This window comes from Grus americana, chromosome 5 (genome assembly GCF_028858705.1).
Source record: "Grus americana isolate bGruAme1 chromosome 5, bGruAme1.mat, whole genome shotgun sequence".
Lineage (NCBI taxonomy): Eukaryota > Metazoa > Chordata > Aves > Gruiformes > Gruidae > Grus > Grus americana.
Window position 1 is genome coordinate 54266774 of NC_072856.1, and position 22361 is coordinate 54289134.

Genomic DNA, 22361 nt, shown 5'->3' on the forward strand with positions numbered 1-22361 from the left:
TGACCTTGGTGTCTGCAGAGTTTCTTACATCTTCTCACTCCTCTCTCCGGCTGCAAAAGCTCTCCCCAAGCTGTTTTTCTACTTCTTAAATATGTTATCACAGAGGCACTGATTGGCTTGGCCTTGGTCAGCGGCGGGCCTGTCTTGGAGCTGGCTGGCATTGGCTCTGTCAGACACAGGGGGAAGCTTCTAGCAGCTTCTCACAGAAGCCACCCCTGCAGCCTCTCTCGCTACCAAAACCTTGCCATGCAAACCCAATACAAGATCTTTAAATCCTTAAAAAGCAAAAACTAAGAGTGGAAATAACTGCATTTTTTATCTTTGAAGCACCTCATCGTGCCAATATTTTTAGCCACTGAAACATCAGGTATAGCAGACAAATAAACAATAGCATTGATGTTTAACACTTAATGTAGAAGACAGAGCTGAAAGTAATTTGAGTGACTAAGTTACTCTGGCAAACTGCAACTAGAATTCAGGAGCTTCCAAGACTCTACACAGCACTTGTTTAGTCTCCTCTGTTTTGGTGCTTGTTTGCAGCATAGCTAATTAGGACAGTAGGAAAATATAATAGACATAAACTGTGATACATTTTCTTTCCAGACCAAGCAACGAATCCTACTTGGCACAATAGACAAGAGAATAAACAAACAGAGGTGGGCTGGGCTCCCACTTATTACATGATGATTTGGGGCAATTTCTCACAAAAACTCTTAAGTTTCATTGTTACTCGAAATAACGCTGTTAACTCAGACAATAAGCTTTATTAAACAGAAGTAATGAGGGGAAAAAGGAGGGAAGCGAGATTCAAAACCAGATAGACTTAAGTAATTCCATGTAGCAGAATGAGTATGGTAAGAGATGTAACTATCTGATAAAAAACAAACAAGATTATTTACAAATTGCAAGATTAATATTATAAAAATATGCTAAACACTTCAGAGGAACACTAAAATTAAATCATCCACATAAAAAGGAAATTCAAACAGAATTTTTGTCATTTACCATGTGTGTTACACAAACTGCGAAGCACACTGTAGGCATAATAAACTCACAACTGCCTTAAATTGATCTACCTGCAGGCTACTGCAAAAGGGTCGGTCCCACCCTTTTCTGCAGGTCCTATTGCAGTCCTGGCCCATACTTGGTCTCAGCCCTAGCAATTATTCAGTTTCATTGCACACATGGCCTCATGAGTGCTAGAACTAATGCAAAGGAAGAGACAGGAGCACACAGCCAGGGCAAAGCTGGGCATGCACATTGCAGGCAGCATAGCCTTACATCAGTTATTTATGAAACCCTGTGAGTGTATGAAAGCAACGTGGCTACAATGAGAGGACAGACAGATGTGAAATCAGGAAGATCAATTCAAAATCAGTCTTAATTGGTCTTAATAGCTTCCGAGTAAATATATTTTATGCCATTGATGAGTGTTTGCCTATTACTATATTATAGTAGTTTTGTAACTGAGTCAAGGTGTTCAAACATTGGGTTGCTTTACACAAGAGCAGGCTCCTTGAAGTCCCGCTGATGTCCTTATATAAGCCACCTTCCCGCTCTACCTGCCCTGATTTTCGTTTCTTCACACAGCCTTGCAAAATCATTAATAAAGTACTACTTACTTAAGGTGAAGCAGGAATTAGTTTCTGATGAGACATTCATAACAAAAACCAGCCACCTTCTGCTGAGAAAGGCTCTCACCTCAGAGACAAAGCTATTGCAATTTGGAACAGCGGGTTTTAAGAAGTTTTTGGGTTATCCAAAGTTATTTAATATATATTACTTACAGTTCATGTAAGACCTGAGCCACTAAGTAGAAAGGATCATAATTTTATGTATGTCAACAGCAAAGAGATAACATAAAAAGGGAACGGTTTGGTAAACAGTTAGATCAAAAGCCCAGAAAATGAAGATCAACTTCATGTACAACTCTGAACAAAAAGGGAAACAAATCCAGAAGAGAACCAGATATAAAAAAAAAAAAAAAAAAAAAAAAGATGATGATCAATGGAAGACCTGCCAACAACAAACAACATCTGAGTCATTAGCCACAAATCATCCACTGTAGCTTGCATCACTGAGATCCAGCTAGATGACATTTCAAGCCATGTACTAACCAACTTACTCTCCACCCCACACATGCAGGACAAACCATCTCCCATCACACTACCTATCTTTTCCACAAACATCACATTTGAAAAGATAGGTAGGTCCCTTATGTAAGACTAATACTACCGGATTCATTTACTTAGTAACAGAAACAAATCCAATGTAAAGTCACATAAAAAAATAATCTAAAGGTGAGGCCAGTGGTACTTTAATGGGAATACTCAAGAAAGATCTGTCATTCTGGGTGAGTTCAACACACGCATTATCAAAGACAGATGTCTAAACTCTAAAGTTCACTTCTCTCCCTTTTACCTTCAGAAGCCACCTCTAGTCCAGCTCATGAAGCCTTTCACATGTCTCATGCCAATGCTACATCTCAAGCGCAGTCTTTCATAGGCCTTTAAAACATTAAGATGATAGAGACCAAACCACAGAAATTTTAGATGAGAAGGGACAGCAGGAGATCTATTTTAACTCCTAGCTATGAAAATGGAGTGAATAAACTCAGACTATCCCTGACACTCATCTGTTCTTAAAAATTCTAATGATGGGGATTCCACGGCCCACAAAATCTCACCTGTCCCACTGCTAAAATATCCTACAAAAAAGACTTTTCTAGTATTTAATCTGGATATCCTTTGTCTATTTCCACTGATTACCTCTGGCCTTATCTCAGCCAACACTGGTAACAGTTTACCGTTGGCCTTCTTGTCATAATATTTACGAATTACAATGTCTTTCATAATTGTTCTCAGGCTTGCATAGGGTAAGATTTTAGATTAGAGCTTTTATTTCTTTTATTTTCACCTCTGGGCACCCTAAAATTTTTCTAGTCATTGTCAAAGAATGATGTTCCACACCGGGCAGTACTCCAGATGAGGTCTCACCAATACCAAATTAGGAAAATAACTATTTCCTATTCTTCCATATGCCTTTTTGGTAAATTTATTCCAGAATTGCTTTTGGCGGTTTTGCAAAGACATCACATACTTGACTTAAATTTAAGCTGTGAACCACTAATCCCAAGATTCCTCCTATTCAACTGTGGCCTATTCTGTTAGGCTTCCCATTATATTTCTGTGTTGCATTTTCTCTGTCTTAAATGTAAGATTTTTCACTGTTCTCACTCCGTTTCAGCATATCCCTTTCAAGCTGTTTATTCAAATGATGAGGATTATTTGGCATTAGAATATTGCTTTCTCCTAGTTTTTTGTCTGTGCATCAGTTTTATCCTGGTGAAATCCAAACCCATAAACTCTGATTTTTCTTTCCATTCAAGGAAGAGACTGCATTAATAGATAGCACTAAGGAATCATCTCTTGTCCAGCAAAAAACATTCAAGAATCTAATTCAAATAAGTTCAGTCACTTTTTAAAACTCATTTCAAGGAAAGCAACACACTATGGACATGACAAAGAATGCAGGACACTTAATCTTAAGTCAACTTAAAGGACAGAAATACAGAATCCACACAGCAAAGAGTTGATGATTTGGTGAATCATTATTATTGTGTATTAGCCATACTAACTGGCTCCCTTCCTCATCATCAGCCACAAAGATGTGTGCCAGCAGAAGATAAACAACTATGTTCAAGTGCTAATGGAAGAGAACAAGAGCTGAGACGGACACAATAAAATACAATTAATTCCTAAAAATGTGTAATTTAGTTTGCAGCAGAAGCCAGGGAAAATGTCCCATCAGCTCCAGTGAAGCTAATAAGCATTCTGTCCATGGCACTCACAAGAAGATATGCACCTAATTGATTGCAATTGTTTAAGCAGTTGAATGTATCAGTATGAAGAAGTCATGATGCAAGCACTGTGACTCCAACCCATCTCCTTCCTCACCTAAAAAACCAAGGAATCTTATGCTAGTCAGGTCTTAATACAGCCAGCAAGCCTGCCAGAAATGTACAACAGCCAAAGAAACACAGAAGAAAGCATTCCTTGATATGGTAGACCAAACCTTTCATTCCTGAGCAGGCTTTTAGGAAAGCTAGCCCTAGACTGTATTCAGAATCACGTAAGTGAGATTATATCTCACATAGAGAACAATCTGCATCCAAGGCCAGGAACTGTAAATGACATTTTAGTGACCATGAGAGTTTATCTCTTCCTATAGATGTACATAGGATTTAGTATATATAGCTCAATGCATAATACTACTCAAACACCTGAGAAAGACTATCAGTCCAGGTAGTCCTGTTAGAGTGAATGGGGTTCTTCAGTCTGAAGACACCTAATGATAAATATCAATAAGCAGTGAATTCACCATTGCAGCCATCACTTCCAAGGTCGCATAAGCTGACTGTTTTTCGAGTTCGCTATATTTGGTACAAAGCTATAAGTTTATTTAGAAGTTCCAACTGCACAAAATGCTACAGGACATCATATGAACAGCACAATCTACCATAAAAACATCACACCCCTCCTCCCTTCTCTTCACCGGCTACATTAATTTGCTGCAACAAAGTTCGAAGTCTTCATCTTTTACCTTGAAAATACTCAACTTACTTTCTAACAACATGAAATAAAAGTTATCTCAGTTTTAGTATGTACGTGTAATATGCTCTGAAATTAAAATATAGATCCTTTCTATTTGAATTTTTTATACTTGCAGGTTTATAAATTCAGAATGACTCTGAGAAAGGGCTTTGACTGACTGTGCACGATTCACCTAAATTGCAGACAAGAACTAAGATGCTATTTTGCACAAGGAACGGAACAAAGTAGACAATCTTTATAGGTAAGTAAGTACAGCAAAGTCACATCCTAGATATGTTGAACATTCAGCTGCAGAACAGACAGGTGACAAGGAAAAGGACAAAAAGACACAGGCCTGACAATTTAAAAGAAGAGGGCAAAAGAATATGAGCAATAAGCTTGTGCCTGGAAAACCTATGAAAAGAGCTAGAAAAGACTGGAATTGCTTTATCCTCGAAAGAAGATGAACAAGTGAAAACATAATAAAGTATCAGATACCCAGGGTCTTTGTGTCATGTTTTGTAACACAAGAAAAAGTATTTCAATAAAATAAATATATAAATTAAAAATGACAAAGCAAAACTAAACCAAAACAACAAACTGAAAATTGGGACATTTAAATACAGTAAAAGGAAATGTGTGTGTATACAATGGCTAATTTGGGAGCTCTTTTCTACAGAAGGATAATGAGACTGAGAAGTTAGATGAAAAATCAGCTAGGTATTTATGTAGGTAGCAACAGTTCCCTAACATAACCCTGAAAAACTGTGTGGAGAGCATGCAGCAGGCCTTAAGCAATCTCTTAAGTGCTAGTAGATAAAACAGAGTCTAGTGACAAGGCAGACAGTGCCATCGCTGCCTACTGCAGGGTGTTCCCCTTGTTCTCTGAGCCACCTGGAACTCAGTGCTCTCAGCTCCATCCCCCTGGACATAAAGTCTGAGCCACTGGGGCAACTCCTAAAATCATGAACAGAGGGATTCATAAAACTGTAACGCCAAGTTACAAACACATTTAATTCAGCTTTGCAGAAAAGGAGCTCCTCAAGAAGATTTTACTTGTGAAGGGTAACTGTACTTCCTTCTGATAGCGTTCAGAGAGCATCCTCCTACATATTTCTCTCCAATATTGCCACTCTTGAAAGGCTACCTTCCATCTAATTCCAGGTGATTTTCTGATATTGTAGACAGTCATCCAAACACTGAGATATATTTATACTAGGAAATCACCTTACGTGAAGATCAAAATGTCGAGTTCCCCAATCCATTACAGGGTCTATCTATGCAATTCAAAGGCATCTTGCCCCAAAAAGACTTTGTAATAAGACATGCAGCTCTTGATTAATTTTGGGGATGATTTGGATGGAAACAAATATTGGAAGAGGGAGAGGGAAATGTACTGTTATTAAAACTTACTAGATTAATAAAAAACATTCTGTTTATTAAAAAATAATTATAAGGTTTATTTTTTTTAAAAAAAAGTGATATTGGATATAGCGTGTATAGTTTACAATTCATTCTCATCCATATGAAGTTCATTTCCAAATTCACTTTGATACTATGTCTGAAGTAGAAAGAGCAGAGGTTAAATAGGAATGAAACAGGAAATGGAACAACAAATAAAAGCTATGAAACAAAACCCTATGTTTTCTGTAATCTGGTCACTAATGGCTTTATGCAGCAGGACCACTACACATGGAAGGGGGGCATGGAAGGCAGCAGACTGTTGTGTATCCCACTCCTGTGCCCTGCCAACCTACTCAGCAGAAATCTGGCTGGGGTCCAAAGGTCTAACTAGGAAATACAAAAATGCAGTTCTAAAAAATCAGCCCTTTCAAGCTCCCTGATCCACATTGCTGAGTTCTTCTTTTGGACTTTTTTTTTTTTTTTTTTTTGGTGCAGAAACAGCTGCAGAAACATTCTTTTTTAATACTTCAGGAGTTTACCCCAAAACTGGATTAGAAATGACATATCTGCTTAATCTTGGACCAGAAAGCTTAGGGCAGATTCTTTATAGACATTTCTGGCTACAACTCATGCCCCCACAAACACACAATGCTCATACACGGTCTCTTGGCTGCCTTTACGTATAACCATCTGTTAGGCAGAATCACCCATTCACAAACAGTTCCAGCCTGTTTCACAATAGTTTTGGACCCAAGCAAATGCTGGCTGAGAGATGCAATTGTGTTGTTGCCACTCGCAGGAAATATCTTTGGCCTGACTGTAACGCCAATCACACTGATCTCTCATATTTCTGTAGATTTTATCACACATAACTAAACTTACAGCCAAAATGAGCAATGAGTGGATAATGGGAAAAGTGCTTTATAGGCACTTGTAGCTCTGGTGTTTTGTGGTAGAAGCTGCTTAGTAATCTAAGGAAATTAGGCAAAGAAGTGGCCCCAGCTTTTGCTGACCGATGGACAGTGATACTCAGCTAATCCCACCTTAAGCAACATTAGATTTTCAGTTCAAATATTTGATGTCACATGGCTATAAGCAACATGAGAACAAGCCATGAGCTGTGTGATTGTTGACGTAAGACCTCAAAATAGAAGAAGAAAAGAAAAATAAAATAGTTAAGCAGGTGTTACAGGTGGCAACTACACTCAGATGACTGATTCTGTCAGAGGCCAGATACCCAAGACGATCCATCAGTGTTTTTTGTTATTACAGCAACCTGAACTGCCTGTAAATCCTACCTGTCTTCACAGCAGGCAATCCTGCTATGGGACATCTCATCCATGACATTGTCCTATCCACTCCCTAGGACATCCTGCCTGCCCAACATTGCTTCTGTAATGTCTTTGAAAGGCCAGATGGGAAACACAGAGAACAGGTTTAAGGTTCTCTTCCCAGTTGTCTCCAAGCCTGACTTCAATGAGTTCCTGTCAGTGAAAAGTATGAGTGATCAAGCCCAGCCTTCAGGCCACTCTTAAAAGTCATTGAAGACATAGCTGCTACATTTTGCTGGATTGGGGCCAAGGCATCCAGTACTTTGCAGGAATATCCAGGCCCTGAATCAACTTAGAAAACTACCCTGAATTAAAAAAAGCCAGACTTCTTAATGACTGTTGTCCTGGTTTTGGATGGGATAGAGTTAATTTTCTTCCTAGTAGCTGGTGTAGTGCTGTGTTTTGGATTTAGTATGAGAATGATGTTGATAACACACTCATGTTTTTAGTTGTTGCTAAGTAATTCTTATAGTAAGTCAAGGTCTTTTCAGCTTCCCATGCTCTGCCAGTGAGGAGGTGAATACGAAGCCAGGGGACACAGCCAGGACAGCTGACCCAAACTGGCCAAAGGGATATTCCATACCATATGATGTCATGCTCAGTGTATAAACTGGGGGAGTTGGCCAGGGGGTGGTGATTGCTGCTCGGGAAGAGGCTGGGCATCAGTCAGTGGGAGGTGAGCAATTGCATTGTGCATCACTTGTTTTGTATATTCTATCATTATTACGAATTTTACTTTTTTTTCCTAATTCTCTCCCCCATCCCACTGGGGAGGAAAGTGAGTGAGCGGCTGCGTGGTGTTTGGCTGCCTGCCAGGTTAAACCAGACAACTGTTCTTTAGGTTATTTGGTGACATGGAAGTCAATACTGTCATGCCTAATGTCAGAACAGTCTTAAGTCATGCCAGTTAAACAGTAGAAGCTTACAGTCCCTCAGCTGCCAAAACACGGATTATTTTTTTTATTGAACACAACTTTACATCTTTCAGTTGAACATACTAATAAGCATCCACTCCAATTCATTAGAAAAATGTAAAATTCTTAATTGCACACATCAGCTTGATGTTAATTTTTATTGCAGTTTTTCCTCATCTACAATATAGTCAGTCTATTCATCTGCACATCTTAAAGAACTGCACATTTCAGAGTTTGTCATCTGACTTCTTGTAAACTTCTCATTTAGCACTAAATGCAGTGACCACGTTGATTAGAGCAACCGTATGACATGGGGATGGAATTGCTGTCAACTCATTACAAAAATATATAAGGCCTCACTTTTAATTACTCACTTAGTAACAGATTAGTTCTTATTGCCTGCCAACAGCATGACCTCTCTCTCTTTCAAGGTCAACATAAATCAAAAGAAATCAGATGAGCTTGAACTTGTCGTTTATTCACTTCTAACCCTTTCATAAGAAAATCTGTTTAACAAAAAAAGCAAGTCTCCTTTCAATAAAGAGACCATTATTAGGGCTAAAGAGCCAAATTTCCTGTTGTGTTTTTTTTTTTTTCTGAATAGCCTCAAGTAATATTCCAGGAAAAATGCCTTGATACTGTTTTCTTTGTGGAATAAAAAGAAAATCAGCATTAGAAACATGAGATTGCTTACAGGTTTCAAATACCAGTATGAATAAGGGTTTCCTGGTTCCATGCTTTAAGGATTAACGGTATTAAGCACTACAAAATGACATTTGTCATGTTTACTTTAGCTGTCTTGATCTGACAAACTTCTGCAAGCCTTATAAATAGAGGTTGAATGTGACTTTTTTCTGAGATTGCTGTCGAATAGTGCAAAAATATACAAAATGCATCATTTCACTTTCAAGGAAAATCCTAAATAAATAAAAAGTCTTAAATACAATGAAATGGTACTGCTTTGATGATTAATTATGACTTTGGGATATGAAAGACTTGGCTGCATCTGTCTGCATCAGTAAAAATCTCTTCAGGGTTTTGCTGTCACTTTGATGTTCTAGCACCTAGATTTTCATTAATTATAAAATTATCTTTGTGGGCCTTCTGGCCACAAAGAATGTGTTTTACTGGCCATGTAGCACAGACTTCTTTTACAAAGAGCTGTGTATTTATGCAAGTGCAGCCAGTTCAGATGGAGGGCAGGTGCCCAAAGGCCTGGACCTCATGACTTGTTGTATTGCCATAAATATTTTCAGTAGGTCTGTCACTACTCTTTTTTTTTTAACAGAAATGCTTACTCTAGCCCATTCCATAGCATACATACATTCCACACTCTGCTAAGGTTGTGTCTCATACTGCTCAAGCTTATTTCCAGTCCCCATAAAGGAGCAAGCCACATCAACAGAAATACAATGCACACCAGCATCTTGCACTCTTTATGTGCCCCAAGGCTGGAAACACATTTGATTAACACACACAAATCAGCCCTTACTCTCAGGACTCAGTTTGTTGGGCCAGACTGTGGATATTCGTGGAGCTAGAAGCAGAAACAAGAGCAATTTCCTATGTCTCAGTACCATTCTTCATCCACAAGACTGCATGAAGGGCAAATCTGCCTTTGTCCTACAAAAACATTTTCCAGACAAGTAACATCAGATGAGGTAGTTTAAATGTTAGAGATGACATAAAAGTTATATAGTTTCCTAGTAAAGAATACAGATGATATGCAAAAAGCATTAAGGGATACATTCAAATTTATCTTCTGAGATACACTAACAATTATGAAGGTACAGTACTTTCCAAGAACAGCCATCTTCAACTCTCACATTCAGATGTCAAACTATTAGTAGGGCACCTGACTAATTCAGTCATCCATATATTTCTGCAGCATGATTTGTGGGTTAATTATAGCAGGAAAATTATAATGACAAATATATAGACAAAGCAATATACATTATTCATATATGCAATAAAAACATCAAATGTATTGTCATGACTTATTGCAGTGCAATGCGTATGGCCTTTTTGGCCAGATGATACACCAGATGTTTCCTTTCCTTTAGATTTGAAAAGTTCACATGCAGCAGAAGTCAGGTCCTGAGGGTAGGGGTGGGGCTTAACTGTTAAAAGTTAAATGTGCAAATATTGACAAATAAGAAACCGTTAAAGTCATATAATTCATTTTCTGCTTGTTTTATTTTTTTCCTGTCCATCCCCTTAGCAGAATGCACAAACTACTCAGACAGACTGTAGAGAAAGACTTAAGCCTTTGTCTTTCACTGCTCTCTCCTCACTTTTCCTACTTTAAAATAAATTTTATTTAATTTTTAAAACATAACAGGATAAATACATGTCTGAAGCAACTATAGAATGCATTACAAGCAGGAATATATTGTTTTTATAATAGCCAAAAGGGGGGGGGGGGGGAGGAGAATAAAAAGCAACGCTTTATTTTAAAGTATAAAGACACATCTGCTCTCTAAATGCATTTTTCCTGTGAGCAGACAAATGCAAGCAAGGTGTTGTATAGATAAAAACCTCTCCCTTAAACCCTCTATGTGTGGGTCTTCCCTCTATCTCCAACTGACATGAACTGAACCATTGGACATGGCAAGAACATTGCTGAAGCTTTCACTAGAAATAAAACACTTTCCCCCCTTTTTTTACTACCCCTGAATAAGCAGGTGGCCAGACCTGCTCCCCTCCAAGGAGATGGCAGCTTTTGACTTGCCCGTTCCCACATTTCAGCAAAATAGGCAGTAGCCACCAGTCCTGCCATTAGCTCCACAGACTTTTCATTGAAAGTTTAGCAATACTCAAGGGCAATCTCCAAACCTGGGCCAGCCCCAGCAAGTGCAGGTGGACTATAAAACCCTGCAACACGTACGGATCCCACCTTTCCTTCCTGCAAAAACTGCCGACCCCTCAGGAAGGAGGCAGAACAAATCTTACACGATCCAAGATTTTACAGTTCTGAAGGGGGCCAAGGGGGTGTAAACTGCAGCTAGACCCTGGTGTACTGTTAAATTTTAAAGAGATAGTTCAGCAAGATTTGCTGGGTCTTACAAGTGCCTACATACAACCTTCACAGGCATCCCAAAAGGTTTGACTCTGGAGGTGGGGAACACATCAGGCTGGTTTTCACTTTTTTCTGACTCCATTTGCCTATCCTGAACCATAACAACATTAAAACCTGGAAACAGAACAGACCACAATGGAAACTGTATTAACACTGCACTCTGCTGTATGTTACATGCTATACATCCCTTCTATAATGTCTTCTCCGCAACTCTGTTTAACCTCAGGGAGTAGTTTGAACTGTGGTTTGTATCATACCTGCTGTACACAAAAAAGTCATTGAGCACATTTGTGCTTGTGAATGTTTCTTTGCCTACCAAATGGAAGTCAATAGACATTAGATTGAAGAACTCTGCAAAGCAAACAACAGACAAAACCCGGCACTTTAGAATAACAGCTCTCCTTCAGGATTGTAGGGCTCGTCCCCCGTTAACCTCACTCTCGTCTGTGAAAGGGTGTCTTTGAGTTTCTTCCTACATAAAGACCATCTCTTGATTGTGTTCCTCCCAAATTCTCTGCAGTGATTGATAAGACGAAGTTGCAATTATATTTTTCAAACCAAGAGGAAGACTTGATTTGTATGTCTAGGGCCGATTCCTGAAAAAGAAAACTCTTAAAAGCAAAAAGAAAAAAAAAAAAAGATTAATGCATTCAAAATTAAACACTAGGTGGCAGCACAGCAAATAGTATTTCGTCCTTCCAGGCGTTAAAAACTACAGAGTGATTTAAAAATCAAAGTAATATTCTAAAATGATATTACAAAAATTTGGAAATAAATGTAATAATACAAAAGAGGAGAAAAAAAACAAGAAGGTTTTTCCTGTCTCTTGAGAGCAATACTTTATAACCCATCTCTTCACAAAATGACATTGAAGCACTTTCGTCCAACTACAAAGCTTTAAGGTCTACGTTGGGCACATCTCTCCTTTTCACAGAGTCCATACATCTCCTCCAGATAATGTCTGCCCCAGGCTGTTTGTTGGCTGATCTGGACAACATGGAGTATGGAGTCTATCAGCTCTGCCTTCACCAGAAGGTCAATACACAGAATAATATTAGGAGACTGGGATGAAGTTGGTGAGTACATTCAAACTTAGGCCTAAAGAAATACACTGTACAAATCATCCGAGACTGGACCAGAAGGAGCTGCTTTTTTACATCTTATCTTTTCTGTACTCCCAGTCTTGCAGTTCCTTTGCTTTTCCTCCCCTGACTATTCAATATATTCCTTGTGATCTCATATACTCCAGCAAGATGCCAGGATTTTTCAGAAACATGCTGAATGCTTATCTCTAAAAGCAAGCCATGATCAGTCCTGGCCCTGACTTAAACTCAGATTCCTTTGAAAACAATGCTGAACTTCAACTTCATCCTTTTAAAAGTGTATGAGCACCCACACACATGTATGCAAATACACACATATAATCTTTTGGCTGGCATTCACTTTAGCATATTAATTCCTCTATCCCTGACCTCTCTGTGACCTTGTCTTGGTGTTGCAGAAGGTCACAGAGCATGAACTTCACTGCAAAAAAATCTTATGAAACAATGTCTGAGCAACTGAGCAGCAAACGTAACTCAATGTCACTATGTGCAATGCAGGTGGTGGGAACAACTACTTACACATTCATAAAGAGACACAAGCCTGTTGTAAAGAGTTCTCTGAAATCATTAGCTCCCTGCTTAGCAACAGTCAAAACACAAAAAGGAATGGGGGGCAGAGGGAGAGAAAAAGAATAGAAAAAAATAGAAAATATACAATGACAACAGAAGATACAGCAAAATCAGAAAGTGTACAACATTTAGAGAGATGGTAATTTCATCAAATGGTATATGAAACTTTTTTCCCTTTGATGAAAGATCAGTTAGACTATGAGTCTTCAGCTTGGAAGGGAGATAACTGGGAGAAGATATAATAGGCAGCTTTAAAATTGTGAGTGATACAAAGAATACGAACAGAAATCAATTACTTATTTCTTATCATCTTGGAATCAGTGGGCATCTATGTAATTATCAAGCATGAGCTTTAAAGTGAATAAAAATAAATACTTTTTCACACAGTAATCGGCTACAGTGGAGGACTCATTGCCATAAAACATCATGGAGACAGAAAGTATGAAAGGATTTTGAAAGGACTGAACAACTTCATGGAAGACAGGTCCAGCCATGACTGTGTAACATGAAGGCCCAGATGCAACTTCCATCTCATGAAGTTTATAAATCACCAATTACCAGATGCAAGGAATGTCTGTTAAGGAAGGATTACTCTAAAGATCCCACCGTTAATAGTTTCTCTAAGTATCAAGGTCAAGATCCGGGCCTAGACAGACTGCTGGTACCACCCAATAAAGCTGTCCTTGAATGTCATGCTAGAGAAAACACTGCTTGCACTGCATATATATTCTACAAATTAAAGATTACAAATGTGTATATTAAAACCAAAACAAAACACTGAGAGCTGTACTGACCACTGACCCATTTTCCTTCTCTGTCATGGAGTTAGTCTAGAGATATCAGTACTAGAGGTGAAGATCCAGAGACATAGTCAAGAGCAGATGAAAACCTTCGGTCAAACGCTAATCTTATTAAAGTCACTGGATATTTTTCTTATGTTGAGTATATATTTGAGGCCAAAAATAAAAGCTGATTTTTTTAGTTCCTAAAATCCACAATTACAACACACAGTTTGTGCAAGCACTAAGGGAAAAGCCACTTTTATTGGCTATTCTATTGGCTCTTTGCTTCCTTGCCATCTGACCCATTTCTCCCATTTGAATTCCAAATGGGAACTTCTTCCATAGAATTCTCAACTGTTTGAAAATGAAAACATTTCAAAGAAATACGGTAGGCTTTTTGGCTGAATCCTTACAAATCCAGATGGCACAGTGGAGCTTGAGTGGGATATATTATCAACGTCACTGAAAATTCAGACAAACATCAGATCATTAGTTTCATATTTTATTGTCCCTGTGTCACCACCGTTAGTGATAATCAAGGGAACTACTTTCTTTTTCAGGTTGTTTCCTTAAGCAAACAAGGCTTGTATGATTATATTCTTTCCATGTGTCCCACTCTTGCAAGTTTCTTGAAGACAGGTGCCAGGACAGAGGCACTTTATTGATGTTTCCATGGAGGGAAAGGATGCAGAATGAGTGGAAGCATCTTCTTACATGCCAGAGAATCCACACATGGGATCACTACAAGAATCCCGGTCACAGAACTCCCTGTTCTTGCAACGCACTCACCAGCTGGAGAATTTTGAAGGAAGAGAGTTAATACATAGGAGATCAGCTGTATTTCAAAGAGTAAGCAGGCCTGTGGTATACGACTAATTGATCTGAAGATCAGAAGAGACTACAGTGATAATCAGGATAATCCCTTGTACACAATAGGGAAGTGAACTTTCCTGGATTAACTCATGCCTTTGACTCCAACCTCTATGGCTGAGTTACAACATGATTTTAAGAAAACCGCCTGAATTTTGGTTTCACATTTCCAATAGTGAGGAGCTTGGTAAGCTTCCAACATTTAATTGCCACTAAATATTTAGATCTTGGTACATCGTTATCTGCCAGACAGAAGAACCAATTTAGACCCCCATTTAGGTTTATTTGTATACTGAGAGTAAGTCCAACTCTAAAGACTTAATTTCTTGTTTAATGAATGAAGTACTCATTTTCAGAGTGGAAAACATATTTCCCAACCCTTCTGATCATGCTTGTAGGTTCTCTTTGAACCCAGCCCAATTTTTATTATTTTTTTTTCTTCAGTTGTGGATACCAAAATTTGACCTCATAATCCAGACATGATCCCAGGTACCAAACATTGAGGTAATATAGCTTCCACACAGTTATTTAATATTCTCCACTCTATACATCCAGGAGTCTTTCTTGTTAGGAACCGCTGTATCCATAGGTGAAGTAAGTAGTTTCCAGACTTCTGGAGGAGACAAACAGCCATAACCTTACACATATTACTAAAATAGGGCCTTGAAGAGTCATGCCTGTTACTGCTGTTACTGCCAAGGAAGGAATCATAGGTGCCGTGTGGCAAGAACAGCTGGATCGAAGGCTAGCAGCTCCCAGCAGCGACTGCTGCCGTACGTCCCTTACCTTCTTCACCCTTCCCTTCCCATGCTCCCTGCCTAAGGTAACAAGAAAAGCAGAGAATCTCAGCACTTCCAATGAACTCTGTATCCCGGACTCACTTCCTCCACATCTCTCTCTCTTTGCTCTGACTGCTGTTAACCCAAGCTTGGCCTAACCTTGAATCCCTGGATTGCCATTATTCATTCTGCTTCCATTTCTGATTCTGGGTCATTTAGCTCCCCAGATACTCACATACAGCTAAAGATGCACCTGGGCTATCAGGATAAAAGCCACATCATGTAGATGTGGCTCACATGCCTTTTTCCTAGACAGCTGAGCCTCCAATTTGCCAAAGTAAAACTTCTTGTTTGTCTGTACCCATGGCTGAAAGTCATCAAGGCTGCAGCTAAAGAATGGGGAAGTGATACACGATGGAAAGGACAGAGCGGTATTGTCTAATAATGAGTGAATCTCATCTTCCAAATCAATTATAAAAGTATGGAGCAATATATTTTTAAAATTATTAAGATGCATAGACACTAAAATATGTAAATGTAAGTTAAAACAATTTATGCAGCGAAACCTTAGTTAGGAAGCTGTAGTATAACAAAGAACAACTCGAGATAATTCTACCTAGGGGGTAGAGTAAGGAAAGTAGATTAAGAAAAACATTTGGAAATCAGATACCACCAGCTAGCAAACAGTTAAAAAATATTTTCTAAAGACAAACTAACCAAGATATCTGTATATCAGGAAGCTGTTTCTTTGCAAGGTGCATCTGAGCCAGTGGTAGGAAGAGGGGGTCATGCTGCTGCACCCCTGCTTTGGGTATGGCACTGTCCATGCTGCACTGAACATGGGTGGGAGACACTACAGTCATCTTAGCTCCTGCTCCCCAAAAAATCTGCCCAGATACACTGAAGAGGAGGATTTTTGCCCAGGAATGTTGCTACCTGTGCAATGAATCTCATTTCAACTTAAGCAGAGAAACATGACCTGGTGTAGGGATCTGAATCCAAGGCCACACTGCCCACGAGATTCAAAGAGGTTTATGCTAGATGTTCCAGTTTTGGATTAACTCTGATTTCACATGTCAGTCTAATGCACCTCATGTGACTCTGCATAAGGGTTCCTCCCAGTTTTGACCCAGTTGTTACTGGAGAACTAGTTTTTCAGGCTGTGAAATCCACTTTATAGCAAGGCCTTAAAACCTTGGCAATGCCTTTGAATGACAATTGCAGGCCTCCTCTGAAATACATTTCAGCTATGTGACCCTGATTTAAGTTAAAATTCATAGACTGTTAATTAACATGTGGAACAGGAAGTTTCTAAATAGCTCACCAGGTATGTATTTGGCAGGCAGTACACCAACACTTGAAGTGTGGTTAAAAAAACCCCACTTTTTTACATCACTGAAAGTTTAATAAATATTTATTTCTTCAGGGACCTCCTGTGTTAATAAAACCTGTCTGCTCTTGTTTGAATCTTTAAAACTCATGTGTTAAATAGTAAGGTTGAGGTAGTGTCTCTGAAATTGCACCACTAACAGCAGAGCAAATACAGAGCATAAGTGTTTTTTGTGTCTATTTAACAGCTTTTATATGTCCATTAAGTGCTTGTTTTCTGTTTTGTTAATCATTCCAGCTCCCATAATAATTAGACGAAAGAGGAAATCACAATTTCAAATGCTACCGTTTCTCTGGTTGTCCAGAGTTAAAAGGAAGAAGCAGGATTAGATGGCTTTCTCAAATGTTTTTTTTCTTTTGCTAATCATGCCAAAATCACATTTCTGTGCACATTAAATAGTCTGATAGCCCATCAAAGTATTGTGTTCTTTGTTTAGTATCAGGAAACAATTCCATTTACAGTACTAACATAATAGTCAATAGCTTGAACTAATTTTTTATCAATGCTATCATTTTCTAAGACCTTGCGCCCTTACCCTCAAAACTTGTTCAACTACTGGTTGCACAACTTGCACATCTGCAGGTTAGCTTTCCGGCCCTGGAATGACACCCCACGTGGCAGTACTGCTGGGCAGCCTGGTGCCACACATAGCAAAGTGCCTCTGGTGCCAAGCGTCATGTGCCGGGAGAAAGAAAGGTCACGGAGCCTCACGCTGAAAGCAGTCCTGCTCACGCCGCTCTTTACAGCAGATTTACTCTCTGTCTAGCATACCTCCCAACTTCAAATCATGCTTTAACTGGATCATGAATTTGCACTTCCGTGTTTTGAGTCAATGCCTGCATATTTTGTGTCACGAACTTCTACCTAGACAACCTCCTGATGTCCCTTCCAAGCTCAGCTACCCTATGATCCTATGAGCGCTCCTGAAAAAGCCTGCAGCAGCTTAGCACCATGGTCATTCCTCGTGTTCGTGACCGATTATATGTGTTCCTCTCATCATGTGACAATGGAGACGCATTCATTAGGGCACAAGAAGTATGGAAGTCCGCTCCCATACACGACTGCCCCAGTGAGAGACAGTGCAGCTGGGTTCAAGGAGTCAAAATACTATCTTCATTTCTATTCCCAGCTTTGTATTACATTACTGCAGTTTTAGTGCTTCTTTGAACAAAGATTTCATGCAGCAGTGAGTTCTGGGAGATTTGGAAATCTAGTCTTTGCAAAGCCATATAACTCAAATTCGTATAATATTATGAGGAATATATTATAATATTCACTATATATTATAAAATATTATATAAAATATTAAAATATAATATAATATTGTGAGGAATATATTATAACACTTCTACTATAATATAAATCATATTCTAATATAATATAATAATATGGTGAATATATTATTATAATCACGATATACTGCTATTGCAATTTGAATGCTGCATTCTATTATAGCAGAAAGTCTGTTGTCACTGTAAAGCTTCAGCTCAAAGCTTGATTGTCTGTTGCTTTCTAAATTTTCAGCTTCATATCCTAAACGTGTGCCTCTTAATTTATCCAGACTAGAAGTACATCTGTTCAGTATTTGCCATATGAAATATAGGAAGTATGCACTGAAGAAATATCCAGACTAAGTTATCAGCCTACGTACAAAAAGGAATTAAACTGTAATTTAAGAAATAATTTCACTTCTCTGATCTGTCTGGCAGATCTTTTCACCATTATTCTCTTGTCCGGTACCTACATTCCCATAGTGCCAAATAGGCTTTCATATACATAAAGGCAATAAAAAAGTAGTGGTGAGATCCACCCAGCAGACACAGTACTGATGCCAATGGTGAGCTGGCACAGAACAAAAGAGAATGAAAATAAGATACTTTTGATGATGTTCACCCTGCACATGGAAGAAAAGACTTTAGCACACGTCTCAAAATGACAAGGGAGAGTAGCTAATTCTGCTTCTCAACATACGATTTTCCATTTATTATCATGATTATTCCTTTTAATGCAAAAACCATCTAAATCCTGCAATCTATTTTCATTGCCCCATTTCCACTAGAAAAGGGCTGATATATGGCAATGCCATAGTGGCACTTTAAAGAAGACTACCAGTCCTTCCTGTGGAAAGGAGACAAAAGGGTGACACATAGCGGGACGTCTCATACCAGAATGTTGTAGTTTCTCTTTCAAGCACTATGTATTTCTTTCACAAGACAACAATCCTTGTTCCAAATAGGTGACCTAGATATGGAATATGTGAAAACATACTATTGACAGGAAACTTAGAAAAGAGACATGATTCTGGTGCATCAGCTTCTTCCTGACTCGACTTAATCTTATTATATTCCTCTCAGACAGCACATTTCATCCAAAGACTTTGTGTGTTAACCTCTAAACCTAAAAACCAGTTAACAACTTTCTTATCCCATTTTATAGACAAAGAATATTAGATACAGCAATGACTTGTCCAAGTGACTGCATCACTGGCAGGACAATATATCTCTTACATACAGAATTTTGGTATAAAATATTTCATGTGCCTCAAGATAATCTAGTACCTTACAAATAGGTGCAGTTATAATTGCTTTAAATAAGCATCAATTATTTGGTATAAGTGCTTTTTAAAATAAATGTAGCATATAAGCCCAAATATATGATAATTTTAAACAGTGTTTCAGGAGAAGTTCTAAATTGTTGAACAAATTAATGTCAAACCTTATTTTAAAAGACTAACATAATTTTTGTGAAGCAATCACAAAGACAAGGATCTTGTACTCTGTACAACTTGAAATGCTTGTGCTTTGAATGTGAGCATTTTGATGAGGTGGTACTGGAGTGACACAGTCAGCAACTAGATCTCCGTTCCACATTGAACCTTCCCGATGATGTCTGCTACTAGAACTGTAAAGCAAAACGAACTTGCAATAATGACATACATGAATAATGAAGTTCATGTGAACTATGAATTCTGGAACTAAGGATTCCACTTGCTGCATCACATCAGGCTCTGCAGTGTGATCAGTACACTCGATACAACTTCTTGATCCTTCACGGGGAAGAGTATTTGATTTCCAGTTTCTCTGGACACCATGTCAAAAACCTCTGGTTATTGACTCACAAATGTAAGATTTTTTTTGTCTGAATTAATAGGTGAGCTGAAATCACTGCCTGTAATACTATTTGCAGATTGATACTATTACTACAGAAACTAGAATTAGCTTTAACAGCTTGAATGCTAAACAGCAAGTCCTTTTTTTTTTTTTTATTGAATATGTAGTTCTGTGTACGCTCTTCTAGCTGCTGTTTTCACCTTTTGCATTTTCCTAAGTGAGAGGGATAAAATGTAGATGTCATACCTGAATCTTTGTGAACTTCAGAAAGATGCACTATGTCCTGAAGCTCCACATACAAACCTACTTTCATGGGTTTAGTTTAGAGCCAAAAACATCAAAAAGGAGAGGTTTGTTGTCTTAATTATTTTTGGCTGATTCAAAAGAAATCTCTGAAGAGCAACTGAATTTGTAAGATTTCATAATTCAAAATCTTGGGAAATCTTACAAAATATTCTTACAGGATTTCAGTATCAGCAACCACAGTCTAAAAATTTGACCTGTGTTCTGTGTCTAAAAATTTCATCTAATGAAACACATTCACCAGGTGGGATGTAAAAGATTATGTGATCAGCTACCCTTTATTTATTTAAGTGATGCTGGTATTATCTAAGCACTAGAATAGCACTTTATTAGTCTTTTATCTATCACCTTGACAGTAAATAGCAGCTTTGGTTGTCCTGCAACACAAAGAACTTAAACAGGTATAAGTGCTGTTCTCTGATTTCCCCTTACAGATGTATTAGCTCTCTTCAGAGCAAGCTGCTGCAACCAAGGGAAAGCAGATACACTCCGAAACACAAATGGAAGGCAAAGACCATGAAAGATATGAAAGGTAGACAAAGCCATGAATGCAGTTCACACTGTGACCCATCAGGAGATATAGGTAAGTACAAGCAGAAGAATAAATCTCATCCTGAAAATGAAGTATTTCAGCTCCTATTCCCCTCAAAGCAGGAGTACATCACTTACTACCTTTGAGTCGTCATGGAAAGTGCTGATACAGGAAGCATCCTCTTTAGGTTTCAGTTAATGTTCAGATCCGTGCTGTACAGCCTCAGGAGGGTACCACTCTGTCAGATTCATGGTTATGACTATACCCTATGCCTTATAACATGCATTTTAGATTTTATACTGTAGCACATTTTGTGCCTAAAACATGTGATCTACAGCAAGCCCTAGTGTTGTAGAAATGAAGAATTCTCTGAGACTTCCTCTGAAGCAGGAAGACCAAGGAAAACTCTGGCATCAACTTACAATGGACTTTTAAAGACGACCTTCAACTGTTTTGTCACTATCGGACCACGCAATATAGGAAAAAGAGCTGCTGCTAAAGACTCAAGGCCACCACAGACAGCTAGACAGCTCTGCATAACATCTCCATGTGCTCAGTCATTTGCACTGACGTACAGAAGTCACAAATAGGATTGCAGCTTTCTTCTGGTCCGTTGGCTGGGCAGATAACGTGAGAAAGTTGCCAATCTTGCTGATTATAAAGGCAAAGAATACACTCTGTTCTCTGGTGCCTGTACACAAGCCTAATGACTTCATTCAGATTTTGGAAAAATACAAAGGTCTGTTTGGATAGAGATCTTTGCAAACACATACCTAACGGTAAGAGCAGGAACCACATGGGGCTGTGATACTAAATAGAAAGGGGTGGTGTCAATAAAAGGAACAGTACGGCTATACAGGCTAACTGTGAGTACCACCAGTATCTAAATATCTTCAGGTTAGTTTTCTTTCTGTAATTGTAAGAAATAGCCCACCCTGATTACTAAATGTTCTCTGAGGTTAGTGTCTGGGTATAGTATGTTAAATTATGTGTTTTAAGGATGAATCAACCTAACACACCTCTCTGAAATGGATGCTTTTCAAAATGAATGGGAAAACAGCAACAAACAATACTGACATTTTAAAAATAAATACATAAATAAGTGAAGGGAGGAGAGGCGGTGAGCCTTTTAATTTTTGGAGCCTTCAAAAAATCACATATATTTCCCCAGTAGACCACATTATATCCTCAATTTTCAATCAAAATCCCTTTTGACAGCACAATATGGCTTTTAGGTTGACCAGCTAATCTATTATTTGGGTAAGTAAATGACTACCAGTTATGATGGTAAAGATGACAGAGATTGTGCCTTCAAAACACCATCCCTTTTAGGAAAGTGAGTTAACACATACACAATGAGTCTTACACATGCTGCCTGGAGGGACAGACAGACAAATACATTTATAATTGTTTCAGTGAGAAAAAAGTACACAGAGGACTCTTCTACTCCCGCCACTGCAGTGACTTTAATAGCTCAGTAGCAGCACAATTATGTATGCCATAGCCCAGTGCTTCTGCGACAGACACAGCTGGTCTCCTCCACAGTGGTCCTCTGAGCTCCGTGGCAGCAAATTGTCCAGGAGTATCTTTCCCATCACTTGT

General features: G+C 38.6%; 1 protein-coding gene across 1 annotated transcript in view; it reads right to left on the reverse strand.

Annotated features, from left to right (window-relative positions):
- Positions 1–21098, reverse strand: part of LOC129207017 (alpha-1-antiproteinase F-like) — a 74267-nt gene extending 53169 nt beyond the window's left edge. The window contains exon 1 of the mRNA XM_054827316.1: positions 20900–21098. The gene's annotated coding sequence lies outside the window, so the exon portion shown is untranslated. The remainder of the gene's footprint in view (positions 1–20899) is intronic.
- Positions 21099–22361: the final 1263 nt, after the last annotated feature.